The sequence below is a fragment of the Rana temporaria genome, chromosome 5, assembly GCF_905171775.1.
Source record: "Rana temporaria chromosome 5, aRanTem1.1, whole genome shotgun sequence".
NCBI classification, from domain to species: domain Eukaryota; kingdom Metazoa; phylum Chordata; class Amphibia; order Anura; family Ranidae; genus Rana; species Rana temporaria.
Window position 1 is genome coordinate 396,305,177 of NC_053493.1, and position 21,061 is coordinate 396,326,237.

The window sequence follows — 21,061 nt, forward strand, 5'->3', positions numbered from 1 at the left end:
CTGATTTGGAGAAGGGTGTTTGTGGAGGGGGGGTGTCGGCCGGCGAAAGGGCCCCTGTGTGATGCACAGATATTCGCCTTCTCGGTGCGTCCGCTCTGCAAGCGCATTGTCAATTTAGCTGGTGTGCGCGCCTGTCATCTCTCAGTACCTGATCAACACTGTTTTGTGATGTGCGCCTGCAGATAAGCTCCTCTGATCAGGAACTGTATCCTATTGTTATTGATTATTGCTGTATTGTTATTGATTATTGCTGTATTGTTTATTGCTGTATTATCTTGTTATTACTGTTGGAGGGGTTTCCATATATGGACATCTGCTGGGTGGAGCCGACACCCTGTGAGCTCACTTCCTATGGAGGTGGTCACATGTTGTGACCTCACTTCCTATTGAGTCTTTTGGCTGTTTTGTAAAGCCACACCTTTTGTTACTGATGATTGACCCTATAAATAAACGAACGAGCTGCTTGAGGTCAGAAGGGAGGATGACGGAGAGCTGAATGGAATGAGAACAGGCTGGTGTGAGGTCTCTTGCTTGTATGAATGGCAGAGAATGATGGTGAGTGAATCTATTTAGGTTAATTATGGATTATTTCATTAAGATGAATGAGACACAGAATTTCTGTCTGTCTGCTTTGCAGACAGCCAGAAATTCCATTACACCTCCACTAGTTCTTGACCATGGCTTGTCCCTGCCTATTCCTGGTTTGACCTCAGCTACTTTCTGACCACAGCTGACCTTGGCTAGTTCTTGACCATGGCTTGTATATGCTGATCCCTATTTTAACCTTGGCTTGTTCTTGACCATGACTTGACTGCCGATTCCCAGTTTGACCACGACTAGTTCTTGACTGTGGCTTGTCTCTGCCAGTTCCCAGCTACCTTGACTAGTTCTTGACCACGGCTTGTCTCTGCTGATTCCTGGTTTGACCTCAGCTACTTTTTGACAACAGCCTGTCTCTGCTGACCCTTTAGTTTTTCTTTGACTTACCTCCGGATCACGACTCTCTGCTACCCTGACTGCTATCTGTCTCCTCAGCTATCCAATCTGCTCTGTGTTCCAATGTCCCAATCAGCTGCCTTCTGTTCAACCGATTCCTGGTACCCTTTGGTTGGTCTGCGCAAGCACCTCACAGCCTAGCCACCCTCCAGAAGTGGATTTTGCCGTACTGGGCTTCTGCCACTCATGCCACTCGGTACCCTCTCACTCCCTGTACTACACTCGAGAAGTATCTGGACCAGAGGTGTAAGGAAAGCCCTCTCGTCATTTTGGCCTCCAACCAATTGCTTGATAACCAGTAACAACTCTAAGGCCGGGTACACACGGACAAACATGTATGGTGAAAGCGGTCCGTCGGACCGTTTTCACCATACATGTCTGCCAGAGGGCTTCTGTACGATGGTTGTACACACCATCGTACAGAAGTCCGCGCGTAAACAATACGCGGGGCGTGTCCGCGGTGTCGCCGCGTCGATGACGCGGTGTCGCCGCGACAATGACGCGGCGACGTGGGCGGCCCGCCTTTAAAATGCTTCCACGCATGCGTCGAAGTCATTCGACGCATGCGAGGGACGGCGGGCGCCTGGACATGTACGGTAGGTCTGTACTGACGACCGTACATGTCCGAGCGGGCTGAATTCCAGCGGGCTGTTTTAAAACAAGTCCAGGAATATTTGCCCGCTGGGAAAAGGCCCGGCGGGCAAATGTTTGCTGGAATTCGGCCCGCTCGCGCCCACACACGACCAAACATGTCTGCTGAAACTGGCCTGCGGGCCAGTTTCAGCAGACATGTTTGGTCGTGAGTATGGGGCCTTAGGGGCAGATCCACAAAGAGAGTACGCCGGTGTATCTACTGATACACCGGCGTACTTTCAAATTTCCCGCGTCGTATCTTTGGTTTGAATCCTGAAACCAAGATTCAATGGCATCTGGGTTAGATCCGACAGGCGTACAGCTTTGTACGCCTTCGGATCTTAGATGCAATACTTCGGCGTCCGCTGGGTGGAGTTCTCGTTGTTTTCCACGTTGAGTATGCAAATTAGCTATTTCCGACGATCCACGAACGTACGCGCGGCTGCCGCATTCTCTTACGTCGTCTCTAGTCGGCTTTTTCCGGCGTATAGTTAGAGCTGCTGTTTTGCGGCGTATAGTTAGACTTGCCATGTTAAGTATGGCCGTCGTTCCCGCGTTTCATTTGAATTTTTTTTTTTCGTAAGTCGTTCGTGAATCGGGATGGACGTAATTTTCGTCCAGGTCAAAACCAATGACGTCCTTGCGATGTCATTTAGCGCAATGCACGGCGGGAAATTTAGGGACGGCGCATGCGCAGTTTGTTCGGGCGCGGGGACGCGCTTCATTTAAATGAAACACGCCCCCTACCCGCCCAATTTGAATTCCGCGCCCTTACGCCGCTTGAGATACACTACGCCGCCGTAACTTGTGGCGCAAAATCTTTATGGATTCGAACCAAAGCCAGGTAAGGTACGGCGGCGTAGCGTATCTCAGATACGATGCGCCGGGGCAGATATTTGTGGATCTGCCCCTAAGTGTACTTGGGAAACCACACCTAGTACCAGAAGAAAAATGGGAGACCAGTCACCCTTATAAAACTATAAGATACCTACCATACGTTTGTCTTAAAATGTGTTACATCAATGAGTAAAATTCTACATTCCTCAATTGAACACACCGACACCGTGACCAGCTGCAACAAAACTTCAGCCCTAAAAGGCTATCAAATAAAATCTGTTGTCTTGGAGAAAGAAAAAAAAAATGAAAATGAAAACTGTCATTTGAAAGAGAAAAGAAAAAAGGACAGGCCATCAATACTTCATGAGCAAGACATGTTTTAATGCATTAATGGACATCTTAAATGGACAGCATCAGCAAAAAGTGCTTTTAAAAGAGACAGCTTCCCTAATCAACCACCAACAAAAACTGGTCCAGTTGCCATAGGCAAAACTCAACATTTCCCAAGACTAATGCTGGAAAATATGCAGCAAAACCGGTTGCTGGACAATTATAGGTAGATTCACACACATCTGCCTAACTTTAGGGCGGCCTAGCCTAGTCTTTTTAGGCTACACCGCCGTAAATTAGTTAGGCTAGTAGTGATTCACAATCTACTTACCTGCTAATCTACGGCGGTGTAGTCTCAAACGAGCGGGCGTAAGGGCGCCTAATTCAAATGACTTGGAGGGGGGCGTGTTGTATGGAAATGAGGCTTGACCTCACGTTTTTTGACGTTTTTGGACACTGCGCATGCACCGGGCGACTACATTTCCCAGTGCGCATTGCGGCTAAGTAGGCCGTACGGGCCTATTGATTTCGACGCGGACGTAAACGACGTAACTCCCGATTCGCGGACGACTTACGCAAACGACGTAAAAAATTCGAACCTTGCGGCGGGAACGGCGGCCATACTTTAACATTGTTATTCCACCTCATAGGTGGAATAACTTTAGGCCGCCTAAGGCCTTACGGAAACGACGTTAATCAACGGTGTAGGCCTGGCGTACGTTCGTGAATCGGCGTATTCCCTCATTTACATAATCTACGCCGGCCTCAATGGAAGCGCCATCTAGCGGCCAACAGAAACATTGCAAGCTAAGATAGAATGGCGCAAGCCGGCCTATCTTAGCTTTGTTTAAGTTTATCTCTGTTAGAGAATACACTTAAACAAACGTCGGCGTAGATTCAGAGTTAGGTCGGCTTATCTACTGATAAGCCGGCCTAACTCTTTGTGAATCTACCTATTATTACCCAAGTATCAGAATAGAAGAACGTATCCCTTGGAGTGATGGCCATTCAGGAGCTATGAGGTTATCTTGCTTAATATGAAGTTGTGTACCAAACCCCAATTAACATATTATAGATTATCCTAGGAGGAAGCCTTGGTCAGAAAAGATACTACAGAATGGGAATGTGTGCCTGTGTGGAAGACCACCTATTCATGGATCAAAAAAATAAAAGCTACATTCGTTATCCACCGAGTGTAAAAGTACTTTTACATAGTTGATTCTCCACTGCCCTGGCAGACCGTGCTTCCCATGCTTTGGTGGTAGACTTTACCTAGGCGCTATCACATCCACTGAAGGGCTATGGATCCTTCATGATGTCAGGACCTTAGACCATTGAAGTATGGAGGAGAAGACACTGCGGAGACCAGTCTAGCAGCATGGAAGAAAAGAGACTTGGTTAAGTAAATGTTCTTTTCCATGTCCCCTAGACCCAAATGAACAAGTAACCCTTATGTCCTGGAACACCAAAAAACTGTGCTACTAGACTAACAATACTAAGGCAGCAGCTGGCGTGCGATACACAAAATACAATAAAAGACAAAAAAGCCGCGCCATGTATTTATTTTTTTCCGTAAAATACCCGTTTATTTAAAAGACAAGAGGTACTTACAAAATGGAAGATTTAAAACAGCGTGTAAGATAAACAGCAAATGCCGGCCGGCATTAAGGAGCCCTCCTCCTTAGCGTGGTGACGTCGCTGACGTAGCCTCCCAGACGCGTTTCGTCACTACCAGGACGTTGTCAATGGGGGTAGGGCTTAGGACAGTGAATCACCAATATATAGAGCTGGTACTCATTGTGAAAGGCAGCGCAATGGATCCAAACTGCCATCTTTATTGAGGTAAATTTGCCCATATACGGCGGCGTGGCGTAACACCGCCAGGCAATAAATACAACTCCTAAAAAATTGTATTTAATGTTAAAATTTAAATAATTGACCTCTCAAGATACAGTAGATCACAGGTAATAAAAACTTTATTGGTCCGAATTTCCATGTACACACGATCGGTTCGTCTGATGAAAACGAACCGATGGACTGTTTTCATCGGACGAACCGATCGCGCGTGGGCCCAATCGGTGAAAAAACCTGTTTTAAATGTTTTTATGGTTAAAAAACCGATAGAAAAAAATGATCATCTGTGGGGAAATCCATCTGTCAAAAATCCACGCATGCTCAGAATCAAGTCGACGCATGCTCGGAAGCATTGAACTTCATTATTCTCAGCACGTCGTTGTGTTTTACGTCACCGCGTTGGACACGATCAGATTTTTTCATCAGACGAACCGATCGTGTGTACAGGGCATTTCAGTGCGGGTGCAGCCCCACAGGAGGGGAAAGCTTTCAGGTTAGCTAGAACTGTGCTTTAACCACTTGGCGCCGGGCGACGTTTCTGTACATTGCCCGACGTTCAGTGCTTATATCGGGTGATGCCTGCAGCTGCTCTTCGGTTACACGGGAGGACCTGGATTGCAGCCCGCAGTTCCGCCGTCTGACCATAGAGCTGATCGGGGCCCGGAACGGCCCTCTATGGTCTAAGAAACTGAAAGCGACAAGTATTTAGTCACTTTGGAAAAGCATTGGATCATACTGATCTTGGTATGATTCAAAGCTTTTATGCAAGAGAAAAGAAAGGAGGGCGCACCGACCTAGTGTGATACCGTATAAAAGGGTTTTATTAAATGTATTAAAACAATGGTTATACTCACAAAATGAGTTGTAAAACAAGCTTTGACAAACAGTACAGCTGGTACGCAGCAGCGCCAGAAGAACACGGATCGAGTTGTATCTGACCGGTGGTATGGCTGACGCGTTTCAGGGGCGTACCCCTTTCCTCGGAGCCTTGGTGGTCTGTAGTTGCTCTCAAAGCTTTTATGGGCAGAGGAAACATCTGGGGTTTAATAGACCCTAGATATCTCAGTTAAGAGGACTTGTCACTGCCTATGTTTACATTGTCAAAACACCCCGTCTCCATTTGTTCAGTTCGTCAGTCAAAAGCAACCACCATCCCCCCCATCGTTGAGTCAATCGGCAATCCCCCCTTCGCTCACCTGTCCGCCCACCAGCCCCGCACTTACCCCATCTCTCCTTGACGGCTTCCCCCCTGCATCTTCTCCTCTACCGCTTACCCCCTGCGTCTCATCCTTGACGGCTTCCCCCCTGGGGCCGGGTTCATGAATTCAAGCACCCCCATTGACGCCCCACTGGTGACATGTTTGGTATCTATTTACTTGGTGTATCTTTTATATTTTACCAAACAATTGGGTATTATATAGTGTTTTTGAACATTACTTGTTGGGTATGTAGCCCAAATAAATCCTCATTTCTCAGCCTTCTTCAGTGTATTTTTTCACCAAAAAGTTGCCTTTGAAAAACTGCTGTGCAAATACGCTGTGACATAAAAAAATTGCAACAGCCACCATTTTATTCTCTAGGGCCTCTGTGTTTTTTTTTTAATATATAGGGCCAGATCCACAGACGGAGTACGCCGGCGTATCTACTGATACGCCGGCGTACTTTCAAATTTCCCGCGTCGTATCGTTGTTTTGAATCCTCAAAACAAGATACGACGGCTTCTGGGTTAGATCCAACAGGTGTACGTCTTTGTACGCCTTCGGATCTAAGATGCAATACTTCGGCGTCCGCTGGGTGGCGTTTTCCGTGTCGGGTATGCAAATTAGCGATTTACGACGATCCACGAACGCACGCGCGGCCGTCGCATTTTCTAACGTCGTCTGTAGTCGGCTTTTTCCGGCGTATAGTTAAAGCTGGTATTTTGCGGCGTATAGGTAGACCTGCCATGTTAAGTATGGCCGTCGTTCCCGCGTCAAAATTTTTTTTTTTTTGCTTAAGTCGTCCGTGAATAGGGATAGACATTACTCATGTCTAAGTTAAAAAAATGACGTCCTAGCGACGTAATTTAGCGCAATGCACGTCGGGAAATTTTGGGACGATGCATGCGCAGTTCATTCGGCGCGGGGACGCGCTTCATTTAAATGAAACCCGCCCCCAACCCGCCCAATTTCAAATCCGCCGACAGAAATACACTACGCCGCCGTAACTTAGGGCGCGAACTCGCTGAGGATTCGAAAATGCGCCAGGTAAGGTACGGTGGCGTAGTGTATCTCTGATACGCTGCGCCGTTCTACATGTATGTGGATCTGGCCCATAATGTTTGGGGGTTCTACGTTGTTTTCTAGCAAAAAAAAATAAAAATACAGATTTTTAAATGCAGGAGAGAAATGTCAGAATATGCTTGCTTGGTTTTTAAGTGGTTAAAGTGGACATGGGCTTTAAAAAATTTTTTTTTTATAAATTTTGTATAACTTTTTTTTTTTAAACTCATGCAATACACTCTAATAGGTGGATTCAGAAAGCCCGCCCTAACTTTGCGGCGGCGTAGTGTATTGTGTTTACACTACGCCGCCGTAAGTTTGCGAGGCAAGTACATGATTCACAAAGTACTTGCCTGCTAAGTTACGGCGGCGTAGCGTAAATGCGGCGGGCGCAAGCGCGCCTAATTCAAAATAGGCTGAGGGGGCGTGTTTTATGTTAATTTGGGTTGACCTGACGTGATTGATGTTTTTTTGGAACGGCGCATGCGCCGTCCGCCTACATATCCCAGTGTGCATTGCGGCAAAGTACGCCGCACGGTCCTATTGGTTTCGACGTGGACGTAAATGACGTAAATCCCTATTCACAGATGACTTACGCAAACGACGTAAAATTTTAGAATTTCGACGCGGGAACGACGGCCATACTTACCATTACTATTCCAGCTATTTGATGGAATAACTTTAGGCCTGATAATGCGTTACGTAAACGGCGTATCTGTACTGCGTCGGCCGGGCGTACGTTCGTGAATAGGCGTATCTAGTGATTTACATATTCTACGCCGACCGCAATGGAAGCGCCACCTAGCGGTCAGCCTAAAAATTACACTTTAGGATACGACGGTGTAAGACACTTACGCCGCTCGTATCTGAGCCTAATTTAAGCGTATCTGGTTACCAGAATACGCTTAAATTAGCGTTGGCGTAGATTCAGACTTAGGCTGGCGTATCTACTGATACGCCAGCCTAAGTCTTTCTGAATCTAGCTATAAGAATTTTTTTTTTTCAGTCTCCTGAAAATGTTCTTATTTCCACAGCTCCTTTGTATCATTAAGACCCCCCCCCCCCCCCTTATATTGTGTGCCGGTCTACATGTGATGTATTGTTTCTGTGTACGAAGGTCATTCTTTTTTTTGTTAAGTGTACAATAACACTGATTACATCGATGGGAAAGGTGTTGTTGACTTGCAGATGTAGCAATCAGCTGAGGACGTGGTTATGCAAGACTTCTCTTGTGTAAGCGCTGTTACATAATCCTGCGAGGAGTCTGCTCGGGATAAGAGCCGCACTCGCTCTCTCAGGGCCCATCATAATGAAGAAAAACGGAAACAGCACATAATATTACCAGTGTGGAGCGTCTCACGATTCCTGCCAGGAGATGTTACAAAAACGCACTGATTTTATTCTTCTGGGTAAAGCTGAATGTTTCAGAAGGGAATATCTTTTTGCCAAAATTAATTCTGCATTTTTCACTCGGGAGAGGATAGAAAATCTCCAGCTTAAAGCAAAAGTCTAGGCAGATCTAAAAGGTTCTCCTAAAGTTTAATCTGCTTATATTTTGCCTCCCCCGGTTCCTCTTTTCTGCACTGAGCTTTATCCAAACTGATTTTTAAAAGTTGGACTCTAGGCAGATATAAGATAGCAAACACGTTGATGCTCACATACTGTATGTAGCGCCTGGTTACTTCCCAGAACCGGTGCTATGTGAAATTTAGAGGGGGTCAGAGAGTTAGTTACCGTATTTATCGGCGTATACCGCACACTTGTTTGCCCTGAAAATCAGGGCAAAATCGTGGGTGCGCGGTATACGCCGATACCCGCTTTCCCGCGCCGAGTTTGAATACTGCGCCGACATATACCGAGCGCAGTACACTCGTGTATTGTCAGCAAGTCTCGGCTCCTCCCGCGCTGACGTCCTGGACGTACAGGACGTCAGCGCGAGAGTAGCCGAGCATTGCCGACAATACACGAGTGTACTGCGCTCTGTATATGTCGGCGCAGTATTCAAACTCGGCGCGGGAAGCGAGCGGGGAGGACGCGAGGACGCCGCAGAAGGACGCTGGACCCGACGAAGAGGACACCCGAAGCCGCAGAAGGACGCCGGACCCGACGAGGCTGCTGATGGACGCCGTGCAAGACACCAAAACTGTAAGTACAAAAAAAAAAAAAATTACACAGGAATTTTAGGCAACTTTAGGGGTGCGCGCTATACGCGGGAGCGCGCTATACCCCAATAAATACGGTAACTTTGACCAGTTTGATTTGTTCAAATTTGAGTCTCTGTCTCAGCTTTGGCTGTGCTGTGGGTCCATTCTGTCGTTTCTGGGGTGCTGATCTCACCCCAGGTCGGCAGGTGGCAGCAGTGGAGTCAAAGATTGGGTGCTCTGGCCCAGCAGCCTATCAGGGAGGTTGTGCATGCTGTGAGAGATTTATTTATAAGGCAGACGCCATTTTCCTGGGCTTCTCCTCGTGTGGCGCCCACCTTTAGCGTAGCCACTTCACGCCGCCCCGGCAAATGGCCTTCCGGTGCGCGTGCAACGCAAGGATCCTGGCTTTGGGACCACATTGGCCCGAAGCAATTGATCTGCCGCTTGGGGACTCAGCAATCGACTGGGTCCCACCTAAGGAGGTCTTGGGCCGTCCGTCCAGTTGAAGGAGGCCGTACGGTGGAGAGTCTGCCTGAGGAGTACCAAGAGAGGCTGGTGTTCCGATAGGGGCCTGACCATCCATCGGGGACCAGGGCAACTGGTCAGAGAGGCTGAATGTTGGCCGCCTGTCAGTCGGTACCCTAATTCAAAACTACCTGAAGGAGATCCAGGTGCCAAGTCTGCTAAGGAGGATTATCTCCACTGTTCATTTATCAAGAGGGTCTGTGGCAGAGACTTTTTCCTAAGGTTCGAGTGACATTCTGGCTGCCAGGCCGGTGAGAGAGGCCTGTCCATGTGCGCTACACCCACTCTGGCTGGAGTGATGAAAGAGACATTACACGTGGGAGCAGGACTGTTTCCCTATTTCTGACATCTTGATCTGCTATCTTCATTTCTACTAAACCTCTACTCTTCACCAAGTTTTATTGTTTTTACCCGGCTGGGTAATAAAGAGCACAGAAAAAGACACCTGTCGTGGACATTCCGTTACTACAACTTCCACCAAACCCCTAGACATCAGAGAAACACGAGGTAACATGCCACCCAAAACAAACCAGCAGCTCCTTCGGGGGTAGTGCTACATGTATATTCATCAAAAATAACTCAACGTATTTGTAGGGTCCCCTGATTCTGGATGGCAAGGACCCTTCCGGCCATGCCACGTCCTCTGGGAACACCAAGGCTGAAGAAGGAGGATTTATTTGGGCTACATACCCAACAAGGCAGCAATAACAAAAAAAAAAAGGGCAACAGCAATGAATAATTAAAGGGGTTGTAAAGGTACATGTTTTTTCACCTTACTGCATTCTATGCAGTGAAGTGAAAAAACATCTGAGGATTAGCGGCCCCCCCTTTTACTTACCTGATCCCTCGAAAGTCCCGTGCCGTGAACGTGCTGGCTTCTCGGGCGGGCTTCTCGGCTCATTCATTGGCTGATTAAAAGCAACGCAGCCATTGGCTCGCGCTGCTGTCAATCACATCCAATGACACGGCGTGCCGGGGGCGGGGCTAAGTGATACATGAGCCGCTATAGCCATCGGCTGTATCACGGGAGCGTGCCCGCAAGAACTAACCCCCATGTGAGCTCGCTCGCATGAAGATGGTTAGTTCTTGCGGGGAGGAGCCAAGACAGCTGCCAAGGGACCCCAGAAGACCAGGTTCGGGGCCACTTTGTGCAAAACGTGCTGCAAAGTGGAGGCAAGTATAACATATTTGTTATTTAAAAAAATAAATAAAATAAAATTACCTTTACAATCCCTTTATGGCTCCATTCACACTTGTGCAACTTAAAAGTTGTGCAATTTCTATTGCAAATTTACATTGCTCTCGCTTGGTCGGGTCATCCGCATATTCCCCCTCCCCCAGGGGTCTCGCGATTGGTCGGTCATCAAGCCCCGCACTTACCCCATCTAAGTTCTAGGTGGGTAGTGCCCTACGGGCGGCGGGCAGGCATCTCCTCTGCACCTCTGCATCATGGCGGCTCCTTCCATGCGTCTCTTACCTCCTCATCCTAGGCATCCAATAGGATCACCTGTCCTTTCAGCCAATCAGGTAACAGGTCAAAGGGAGGATCAGTGTGAGAATATCGAATATTCATTCGCTATTCTCACACAACTGGGTGGGCTCGGAGCGCAGGCCTGAAAGTGTTGGACCACGTACTAGGTACGTGATCTAGTGCAGAACGGCCGCCCTGCCGCAGTATATATGTGCGGTGGGTGGTCGTGAACTGGTTAATATCACGTTAAGCTAGCCCATGGATAGATCGAATATTGCAACTTATAGCGGTACTCCAATATTGTGGTGGACAGTCGGGACAATAACTGACACTTTTTGCACTTTTTGGGGACCAATGGCACTAATACAGTGATCAATGCTTAAAAAATATGCACTGTCACTGTACCAATGACACTGGCAGGGAAGGGGTTAAACATCTAGCACGATCAAAGGATTAAATGTGTGCCTGGTGCTTTGTACACACGATTGGATTTTCCATCGGAATTCCATTCAAGCTATCTTGCATACACACTGTCACACCAAATTTCGACCGCCAAGAACGCGTGACGTACAACACTACGACGAGTCGAGACAAATGACGTTTAATGCTTCCGAGCATGCGTCAACTTGATTCTGAGCATGCATGTTTTTTTCTCTGTCCGAGTTCCCTACAGACGGAATGTCTGATCCGTCGGAAAAAAAGAGAACATGTTCTCTTTCTAAATTCCGACAGAAAAAAGTCAGATGGGGCACACACACGGTCGGAATATCCGATGAAAAAATTCAGTCGGATCGTGTGTACAAGGCATTAGACCCCATACACACGGAGTTAAACCCTGAAAAAATATATTACACAATCACACAACTTTAAACCTAAAAAGAAACATTTGATTGATTATTTTTTTATATACTTATCATAAACGCCTGGTTACTATGTAGTGGCACCTAATCTGCCACTTCCTGGTCCGCGGCGCTCCTCGTCACTTCCTCCCTCGCCTGTGCTCCTGGGAAATGTGAGTCATCATTTCCCAGGAGTCTGTGGGCAGTACTGTGATTAGAAAATAATTTAAAGCGGAGGTTCACCCAAAAACACAACTTTGTACCATCCAAACTAGCATACTAGCATCAGCTACAGTATGCCTTTTTTTTTTTTTTGCGCTGTACTTACGGTTTAATCCGTAACTTTCGTTTTAGACTCCCGCGGTGAGTAGGCGTTCCTATGAAGAGTGGAACATGATTGACGGCCGGCTATGGTGAGTCACACGTTCCGAAGTAGGACTCGGCTCTTCACGGCGCTATACTAGGAGCTGACTGCGCAGGCGCCGTATATGTCCGCGTCCTATTTCGTCTTTTTTCGTTGTTATGGCAACCGCCTTAAAGTGGGTGTTCACGCAAAAAAAAAAAAAAAAGTGCAAACCTGCAAAATGCAAAAAGCACTAAAACTGCATAGGTGTGAATCCAGCCTAAGACAGCCCTGGTGGTGGTGGGGGGGGGCATTGATCCATGTTTAGCAAGGACTGTCTGAGATTCGATCTGGCTATGGGCAAGCTGGTTTTACCCAAGTCGATCCATTGACCGACTTCAGTACAACCAGCCTGTTGGATTTTTATGCATGTGATTACTGCCAGTTGCTGTAGCTGCCAGCAGTAATCATTGTGTTCTGCTATCTGGGAAGGCTTCCCACCAGCAGAACACAATACGCTGTGGGAAGGATTCCCCCATCAACACTGAGTGGGTTGCTGGGGAAAGCGAGCGATTTTCTTTCCTGGAACCCGTGGGTGCAGGAAAAAAAAATGCATCATCCCATGGCTTCCCTTAGCATCATGGTCACCGGAAGCCCTCTGTTACCCCGTTTACCCTCCGCTGAATGTAGGACATGCTCTTCACAACATAGAATCCATGTAAAACAATTGCCAGTCACCACCCCTGCTGAGAACTGAGCTCCCCTCTAGATGATGTCATAGTGTAACCGTTTATTACAAGCACTCATTTGATGTCTGATATTCCTGTCTAATAAACCGCAGAATATGCTGCGGCAGACTTAGCAGAACATTTTTCAAAGGTTTTTTTTATTTTTTTTTATAATGGGCTTGTAAAACCCGTAAACAAACGGAGTCCTGTTTAGGCGTCGGACAATTAAACCAATAAAAGGTAAGATTAATCAAACCGGAGCGCTTCAATAATGAAGGGGAAGAAAAATCTCTCCCACCGTCTATTAAAGTTTCAGCCTTCAGAAGTAGCAGACTGGAATAAATTCATGATGTCTGCTGAGCTGGTGCTAGACACATTACTGCGCGGTGTCGGGGTCATTGTGTGACATGAAAAGGGCTGAGAGCGACGTACGGCGTGTAATAAAACTGGGAAAACCGGGCGGCGTCACGCGGCGACACATGAAGGGGATGTCTTGGGCGCAATCTTTCTGTTATTGTGCAGTGTGTGGTGTTTTGTCTTATTTTCTTCTCTATGAGGGCATTTGTTAGGAAAATCCGGACGGCTGCGGCATAAACATTTTTTTTTTCCATAAATGATTTATCAATTGATCGTTCAACAGCACCGCAAATATCAATTAGGCCAACCACATGCCCGTAAAGCTATAAAGCCAACAGAAAAATACACAAATGAAATATATACAGTATCGCACAAAAGTAAGTACACCCCTCACATTTCTGTAAATACTGTATGTTATTCTATCTTTTCATGTGACAACACTGAGAGGCAGTTAACACAGGGGCGACTCGCCAGGTGACTCAGCAGCCTGACAGGTCGCGTCGCGTTCTGTACAATGGAACCGTTCTAATAGGAGCGACTTAAAGCAGGAGTTCACAATTTTTAACATTAGATTGATGCTCATTTTGTCAAGGGGAATCGGGTGTTTTTTTTTAAAATCGAAGCAGTACTTACCGTTTTAGAGAGCGATCTTCCCCCGCCGCTTCCGGGTATGGTCTTCGGGATTGGGCGTTCCTAATTGATTGACAGGCTTCCGACAGGCTTCCGACGGTCGCATCTATCGCGTCACGAGTAGCCGAAAGAAGCCGAACGTCGGTGCGGCTCTATACCGCGCCTGCGCACCGATGTTCGGCTACTTTCGGAAAATCGTGACGCGATGTATGCGACCGTCGGAAGCCTGTCGGAAGCCTGTCAATTAAATAGGAACGCCCAGTCCCGCAGCCCATACCCGGAAGCGGCGGAGAAGATCTATCTCTAAAACGGTAAGTACAGCTTCGATTTGAAAAAAAAAACACCCGATTCCCCTTGACAAAATGAGCCTCAATCTAATGTTAAAAATTAAGTTTTTGGGTGAACCTCCACTTTAAGTCGCTCTAAATTAGAAAAAGGTTCCTGTACTACTTTGGGGGCAACTTCAGGGCGACTTCCATCGACTTCAATACAGAAGTCATTTTACAATTCGCCTCTGAAGTCATCTGCACATCGCCTTGCCGAGTCGCGCGGCAAGTCATGCTGCCCCAGTGTTAACCGGCTCTTAAGAAATAAAACTTTCCTACAATGTTGTGTAGTGAGTGTACAGCTTGTATAACAGTGTAAATTTGTTGTCCCCTCAAAATAACTCAACACACAGCCATTAATGTCTAAACCACTGCCAACAAAAATTGGGCCCAAGGTGTCCATATTTTGTGTGGCCGATATTATTTTCCAGCACAGCCTTAACCCTTTTGGGCATGGAGTTCACCAGAGCTTCACAGGTTGCCCCTGGAGTCCTCTTCCACTCCTCCATGATGACATCACAGAGCTGGTGGGTGTTGGAGACCTCGCGCTCCTCCACCTTCCGTTTGAGGATGCCCCACAGATGATCAATAGGGTTTAGGTCTGGAGACATGCTCGGCCAGTCCATCACCTTTACCCTCAGCTCCTTTAGCAAGTCAGTGGTCATCTTGGAGGTGTGTTTGGGGTCGTTATCATGTTGGAATACTGCCCTGCGGCCCAGTCTCCGAAGGGAGGGGATCATGCTCTGCTTTAGTATGTTACAGTACATGTTGGCATTTATGGTTCCCTCAATGAACTGTAGCTCCCCAGTGCCAGTGTCTTGTCGAGCTGGTTCCTCCATCGGATAGGTTCCTGCCTCGAATGCGCAGGTGCGGCGCATGCGCAGTAGGAGGCTACGGAAATCTCCGAGCCTCAACAGCTGATTGTAAGCTGTAGACGAGCTCGCTCCCGATGCCTGATAGCTGATTATACATGCTTGGTAATACACTGCGCTCTATAGTACACACCACTCTATACAGCAAGGGGCGGATGTGAGATGTGTATTTTCTTGAGAAAACCAACCCCCAAAAAAGGTCGGCTCATTATCACATCCGCCCCTTGCTGGCCTTTGCTGCATAGAGCGGCATGTACTATAAAGTGCTGTGTATTACCAAGCATCATCAGCGTGTATAATCAGGCATCAGGAGCGAGCGCGTCTACAGCTGGTAGATTTTCGCTGGCTCGGATTGCGCCTGCGCAGTCAAGGGGGAATCATATCGATAGGAGGAACCAGCTCGGCAGAACACCGGCAGCACTCATGCAGCCCCAGACCATGACACTCCCACCACCATGCTTGACTGTAGGCAAGACACACTTCTCTTTGTTCTCCTCACCTGGTTGCCGCCACACACACTTGATACCATCTGAACCAAATACGTTTATCTTGGTCTCATCAGACCACAGGACATGGTTCCAGTAATCCATGTCCTTAGTCTGCTTGTCTTCAACAAACTGTTTGTGGGCTTTCTTGTGCATCATCTTTAGAAGAGGCTTCCTTCTGGGACAACAGCCATGAAGACCAATTTGATGCAGTGTGCGGTGTATGGTCTGAGCACTGACAGGCTGACCCCCCACCCCTTCAACCTCTGCAGCAATGCTGGCAGCACTCATACGTCTATTTCCCAAAGACAACCTCTGGATATGACGCTGAGCATGTGCACTCAACTTCTTTGGTCGACCATGGCAAGGCCTGTTCTGAGTGGAACCTGTCCTGTCAAACAGCTGTATGGTCTTGGCCACTGTGCTGCAGCTCAGTTTCAGGGTCTTGGCAATCTTCTTATAGCCTAGGCCAACTTTATGTAGAGCAAAAAAAAAATTTTTCAGATCCTCAGAGAGTTCTTTGCCATGAGGTGCCATGTTGAACTTCCAGCGACCAGAAAGACAGAGTGAGATCGATAACACCAAATTTAACACACCTGCTCCCCATTCACACCTGAGACCTTGAAACACTAACAAGTCACATGACACCGGGGAGGGAAAATGGCTAATTGGGCCCAATTTGGACATTTTCACTTAGGGGTTTACCCACTTTTGTTGCCAGCGGTTTAGACATTAATGGCTGCGTGTTGAGTTATTTTTAGGGGACAGCAAATGTACACTGTTATACAAGCTGTACACTCACTACTTTACATTGTAGCAAAGTGTCATTTCTTCAGTGTTGTCACATGAAAAGATAGAATAAAATATTTACAAAAATGTGAGGGGTGTACTCACTTTTGTGAGATTCTGTATATAGGAGCTGTTTGCCTGCCAAATGATTAGTATTTCTGCCCATCCAGTCTTTAGATTTAGACAACTCTGCCACACATTATAAGACTGTCCCTTATTTGCAACAAAGTCCCTCTGTCCCTCTTTTCTCCTTATGTGTCCCTCTTTTTGGTCTGATTAATATAACTGGTAAAAACCCACACATGGGACATCTATATAATATAGTATAATTGGGGCACTGATCATCAGTGTCCTGAAGCCCTTAGTGTTTAATTTTTGTATAATTTTTTTTAAATGTATTGTTTTTTTACAGTTTAAAAAATTATTTTATTTAAAAAAAAAAAAAAAAATTGGGGGGGGGGGGGGGGTCGGCACAGTGACAGAGGGGGGATCACCAGTAGGCATGATGCCCTGTGTCTGTGTCTCTCCCTGCAGCAGCTGGAAGCCGGCGGGAGAGAGAGAAACCGACTTTCATCTGCTGCAGAGAACCACACAGGGCATCTTTCTGTAATTGCCCCTCTGCCCAACCACACCAATTCCTTGTGCTATTCAGGCCCCCTGTGTACCCAGGCCCCCTACAGGAGGACTGGTGGCCCTCCTCTATCAAGGGGCCCTGACCTTACTAGTGTAAACCTAGCATTACAGAGGTTTTAATCCCTCTCCACTCTATTCAAAACTAAAAAAAATGTTTTGGCTTCAGATCCATTTTAATAAATTCCCAGCATGTCTCATAAACTGTAGATTTTGTTTGGCTAAAAGTTCCACAGTAAGTCGTGTGTTGGAGTTTGCGGTCTACAACCGCCCGGAGCTCACATGAAATGTGATGCTTGTACTGGGGGCAAAGGTGTTTGCTTGGGCAGGGGGCTCACGTGTTTCTCAAGTGGATAATGGGTGTCAAACAACAGAAAAAGGCCGACAATGGCCAAGTTAAGTAAACTGCAAACCAAGAAAGAATGCACTCTTTTGTGTTACAGGGCATTAACACAAACGGATGACGTTCAAAATTTGCCTTCAGCTCTGCTAGTGACAAGAACATTCCTTTCCACTCACACAAGTGGAGGTTTGACAGTAGCTCCATCTGATGGCTTGCCTTGGGGAAAGGTCTACCCTCCCGTGGTCCGGTTACCTGCGCTTTGTCATGACTGCGTGTCGTTTCTCTGTGCCTCATCCTAACCCCCTTGACATCTTTTCTAAGTTTGTAGTCAATCAACCAACTTCAAAGGAAATTAAATACTTTGTTAAATGCCACAAAAAGGAGAAGTTTACCGGGAGCTAAAAACAGGATTCCTAGAAGGGGGTCCTGGCTTTAAGAAAAAAAAGAAATCATGATAGATTAATTAAAGGTTAGGTCCACCAAAACCGATATTTCAATTTTAGGGGAATGCAGGCTGGTTAAATAATTTCTCGGGAAGACTGGATTGAGTTCCCAACTTCCCAACTAGATTGAGTTCCTTATTCTGCCCTAAACTGGATTGGGTTCCCAACCCCACCCTGGACTGGTTTGGGTTCCCAAACCAGCCCTGGACTGGATTGAGTTCCAAACTCTGCCCTTGATGGGATTCAGTTAACAAAGCTGCCCTCGTTTCCAACTCTTCCCTCAACTGGTTTGGATTGAGTTCCGAGCTCTGCCCTCAACTGGTTTGGGTTCCCAACCCTACCCTCGACTGGTTTGGGTTCCCAACCCCCACTCGACTGGTTTAGGTTCCCAACCCTACTCTGGACTGGATTAAGTTCTAAACTCTGCTCTCGACTGGATTCAGTTCACAACCCTCACAGGCCTCAAACGGATTGCAATCTCAACTCTGTCCTCAAATGGATTGCGTTCCCAACTCTGCCCTCAAATAGATTGCATTCCAAACTCTGCCCTCAAATGGATTGCATTCCCAACTCTGCCCTCAAATGGATTGCGTTCCCAACTCTGCCCTCAAATGGATTGCATTCCCAACTCTGCCCTCAAATGGATTGCGTTCCCAAATCTGCCCTCAAATGGATTGCGTTCCCAAATCTGCCCTCAACTGGATTGAATCCCCAACCCCACCCTGGACTGGATTGAGTTCCCAACTCTGCTCTTGACTGGATTGAGTTCCTAACTCCACCCTCCACTGGATCAAGTAACCCAACTCTACCATCGACTGGATCGAGTTCCCAAATCAGCACTTGACTGGTTTAAGTTCCCACCTACGCCCTCAACTGGATTGGGTTCCCAACCCCATCCTGGACGGGATTGAGCTCCCACCTCTGCCCTCCACTGGATTGAGTTCCAAACTCCGTCCTTGACTGGATTGAGTTTTCAATTCCACCCTTGACTGGATTGATTTTCCAACCCTTCCCTGGACTGGATTAAGTTCCCAACTCACCCTCTTGCTAACATTGTTATTGGGTATGAACAAAATTGTGAATTTTTCCAAAAATCTAGAAATGTTGCCAACATTTTTACATTGTAATACAATGCAGTGGAGTCAAACGGAAACTCAACATTAATATTTTTTTATGAAGGGTTTACACTAGCAGTTGGGTGGCAGTAAAAACAATTAATTAAGCTGTGGGTTTACTGCCCCTCAACTACTCCACTTTTAGCTGGAAAGGCAGTTGTCGGAGATGTGCAAGTGCTGTGACTGCAAGGCTGTGCTTCATGGCCGGAGCAGGAATTTTACCCCCTGTCAAGGGAATGGGGTCATGGTGGGAACGCACTGCAACCACACACAATGCATGTAGTTGCAATGTGGTAGTCCGGCATTTAGAGGATTCAAGCGTGCGGGGAGGAGGCGATACAATCCTCACAGCCTGTCAGATTCTCTCTGAAGAGCAGTCTGAACATGCAAGTGTAAATGAAGCCTGAGGGCTGTAAATTAAGACTTATGGAAGGTCTTCTCAACAATTTTGGACCTGTCCTTGTTCCAAAAATATTCTAGTAATCTATACAAGGACCCTAACCCTTTGTTTATCAATAAAGTCATGTGATAGCCATAATAACACTGACATTATTATCAAAGGCTTTGTTAATAAACAAAGCAATGTGACCATTGTGTTAGGCCCCTTTCACGCGATCAGATCAATCGGGTCCGTATCAGGTCTGTATCTGCACAGTGAGCGGAGACGAACCTGTCATCCGCCTGCTCAGTGGGCATCAAAACAGATCCGCCCCATGTCAAAGGGCCTTATTCACTCTGTTTATCAACGTGTAGAAGCTCTGCACTCTCCTGGCTCTAAAATAATTTGATTTTGTATCTAGTAGGGTTGTCCCGATACCGATACTAGTATCGGTATCAGGACCGATACTAAGCATTTTCCCGAGTACTTGTACTCGGGGAAAATGCTCCGATACTTAACCCGATACCTGACTTTCCCTGTATCCTCCTCCAGTTCCCCCCATCCGTTCTGCTCTCCCCCTCCACGCTCCGTGTCCCCCCTCCATGCCACTGATATCCTCCTGGGTTCTGCTCTCTCCCACCATGCTGTGTCCCCCCTTCTGTACCGCTGCTATCCTCCTTGGCTCTGCGCTCCCCCTCCATGCTCCATGTCCCCCCTCCGTGCCACTGCTCTCCCCCTCCGTGCCTCTGCTGTCCCATTCCGTGCCGCTGTTGTCCCCCACTGTCCCGCTGCTGTCACCCTCCGTGCCGCTCCTCCCCCCCCTTCGTGCCTCTGCTGTCCCATTCCGTGCCTCTGTTGTCCCCCACTGTCCCGCTGTTGTCACCCTCTGTGCCGCTGCTGTCACCCTTCGTGCCTCTGCTGTCCCATTCCGTGCCGCTGTTGTCCCCCACTGTCCCGCTGTTGTCACCCTCCGTGCTGCTGCTGTCACCCTCCGTGCCGCTGCTGTCCCCCTCCATGCCGCAGCTGTCACCCTCCGTGCCGCAGCTGTCCCACTCCGTGCCGCAGCTGTCCTCCTTCATGCTCCGCTCTCCCCCTCCATGCTCCGTGTCCCCCCTCCGTGGTGTCACTCTCCATGTCCTCCTCCTCCACCCCCTCTGTCAGGATAGAGAGCGGCGGTAGGACCCGCTGAACCCGGCTCCTACCTTTTCCGAATGAACAGAGTCAGTGATCACTGACTCTGTTCATTCATATAACTGAAACATCGTAACCTGTGTTTGCAATGTTTCAGTTTATGAATGGATAGGAGCCTCTGTCTTCTCTCCATTCATTTTCAGTGCAGCTGAGAAAGGGACTGTCCTTAGTCCCTTTCTCTGTCTCAAAGGGGAGATATCAGAGGTCTGTTAAGACCCCTGATATCTCACCAAAGCCCCCCCAACAGGGCTGAATGAAAAAGAAAAATTTGCAATAAATAATTAAAAAATTAAAATGTAAATAATAATAATAATAATAAAAAAAACACACTGACACTACCCCCCCCCCTAAAAAAAAAATAGGAAAAAATAAAAATTGTGTTAAAAAAAAAAAATACTGCCACTGTCACTCGACATTAAAAAAAAAAATATCGGTATTCGGTATCGGCGAGTACTTGAAAAAAAGTATCGGTACTTGTACTCGGTCTCAAAAAAGTGGTATTGGGACAACCCTAGTATCTAGTGTTCCTCCTCTTCTTTA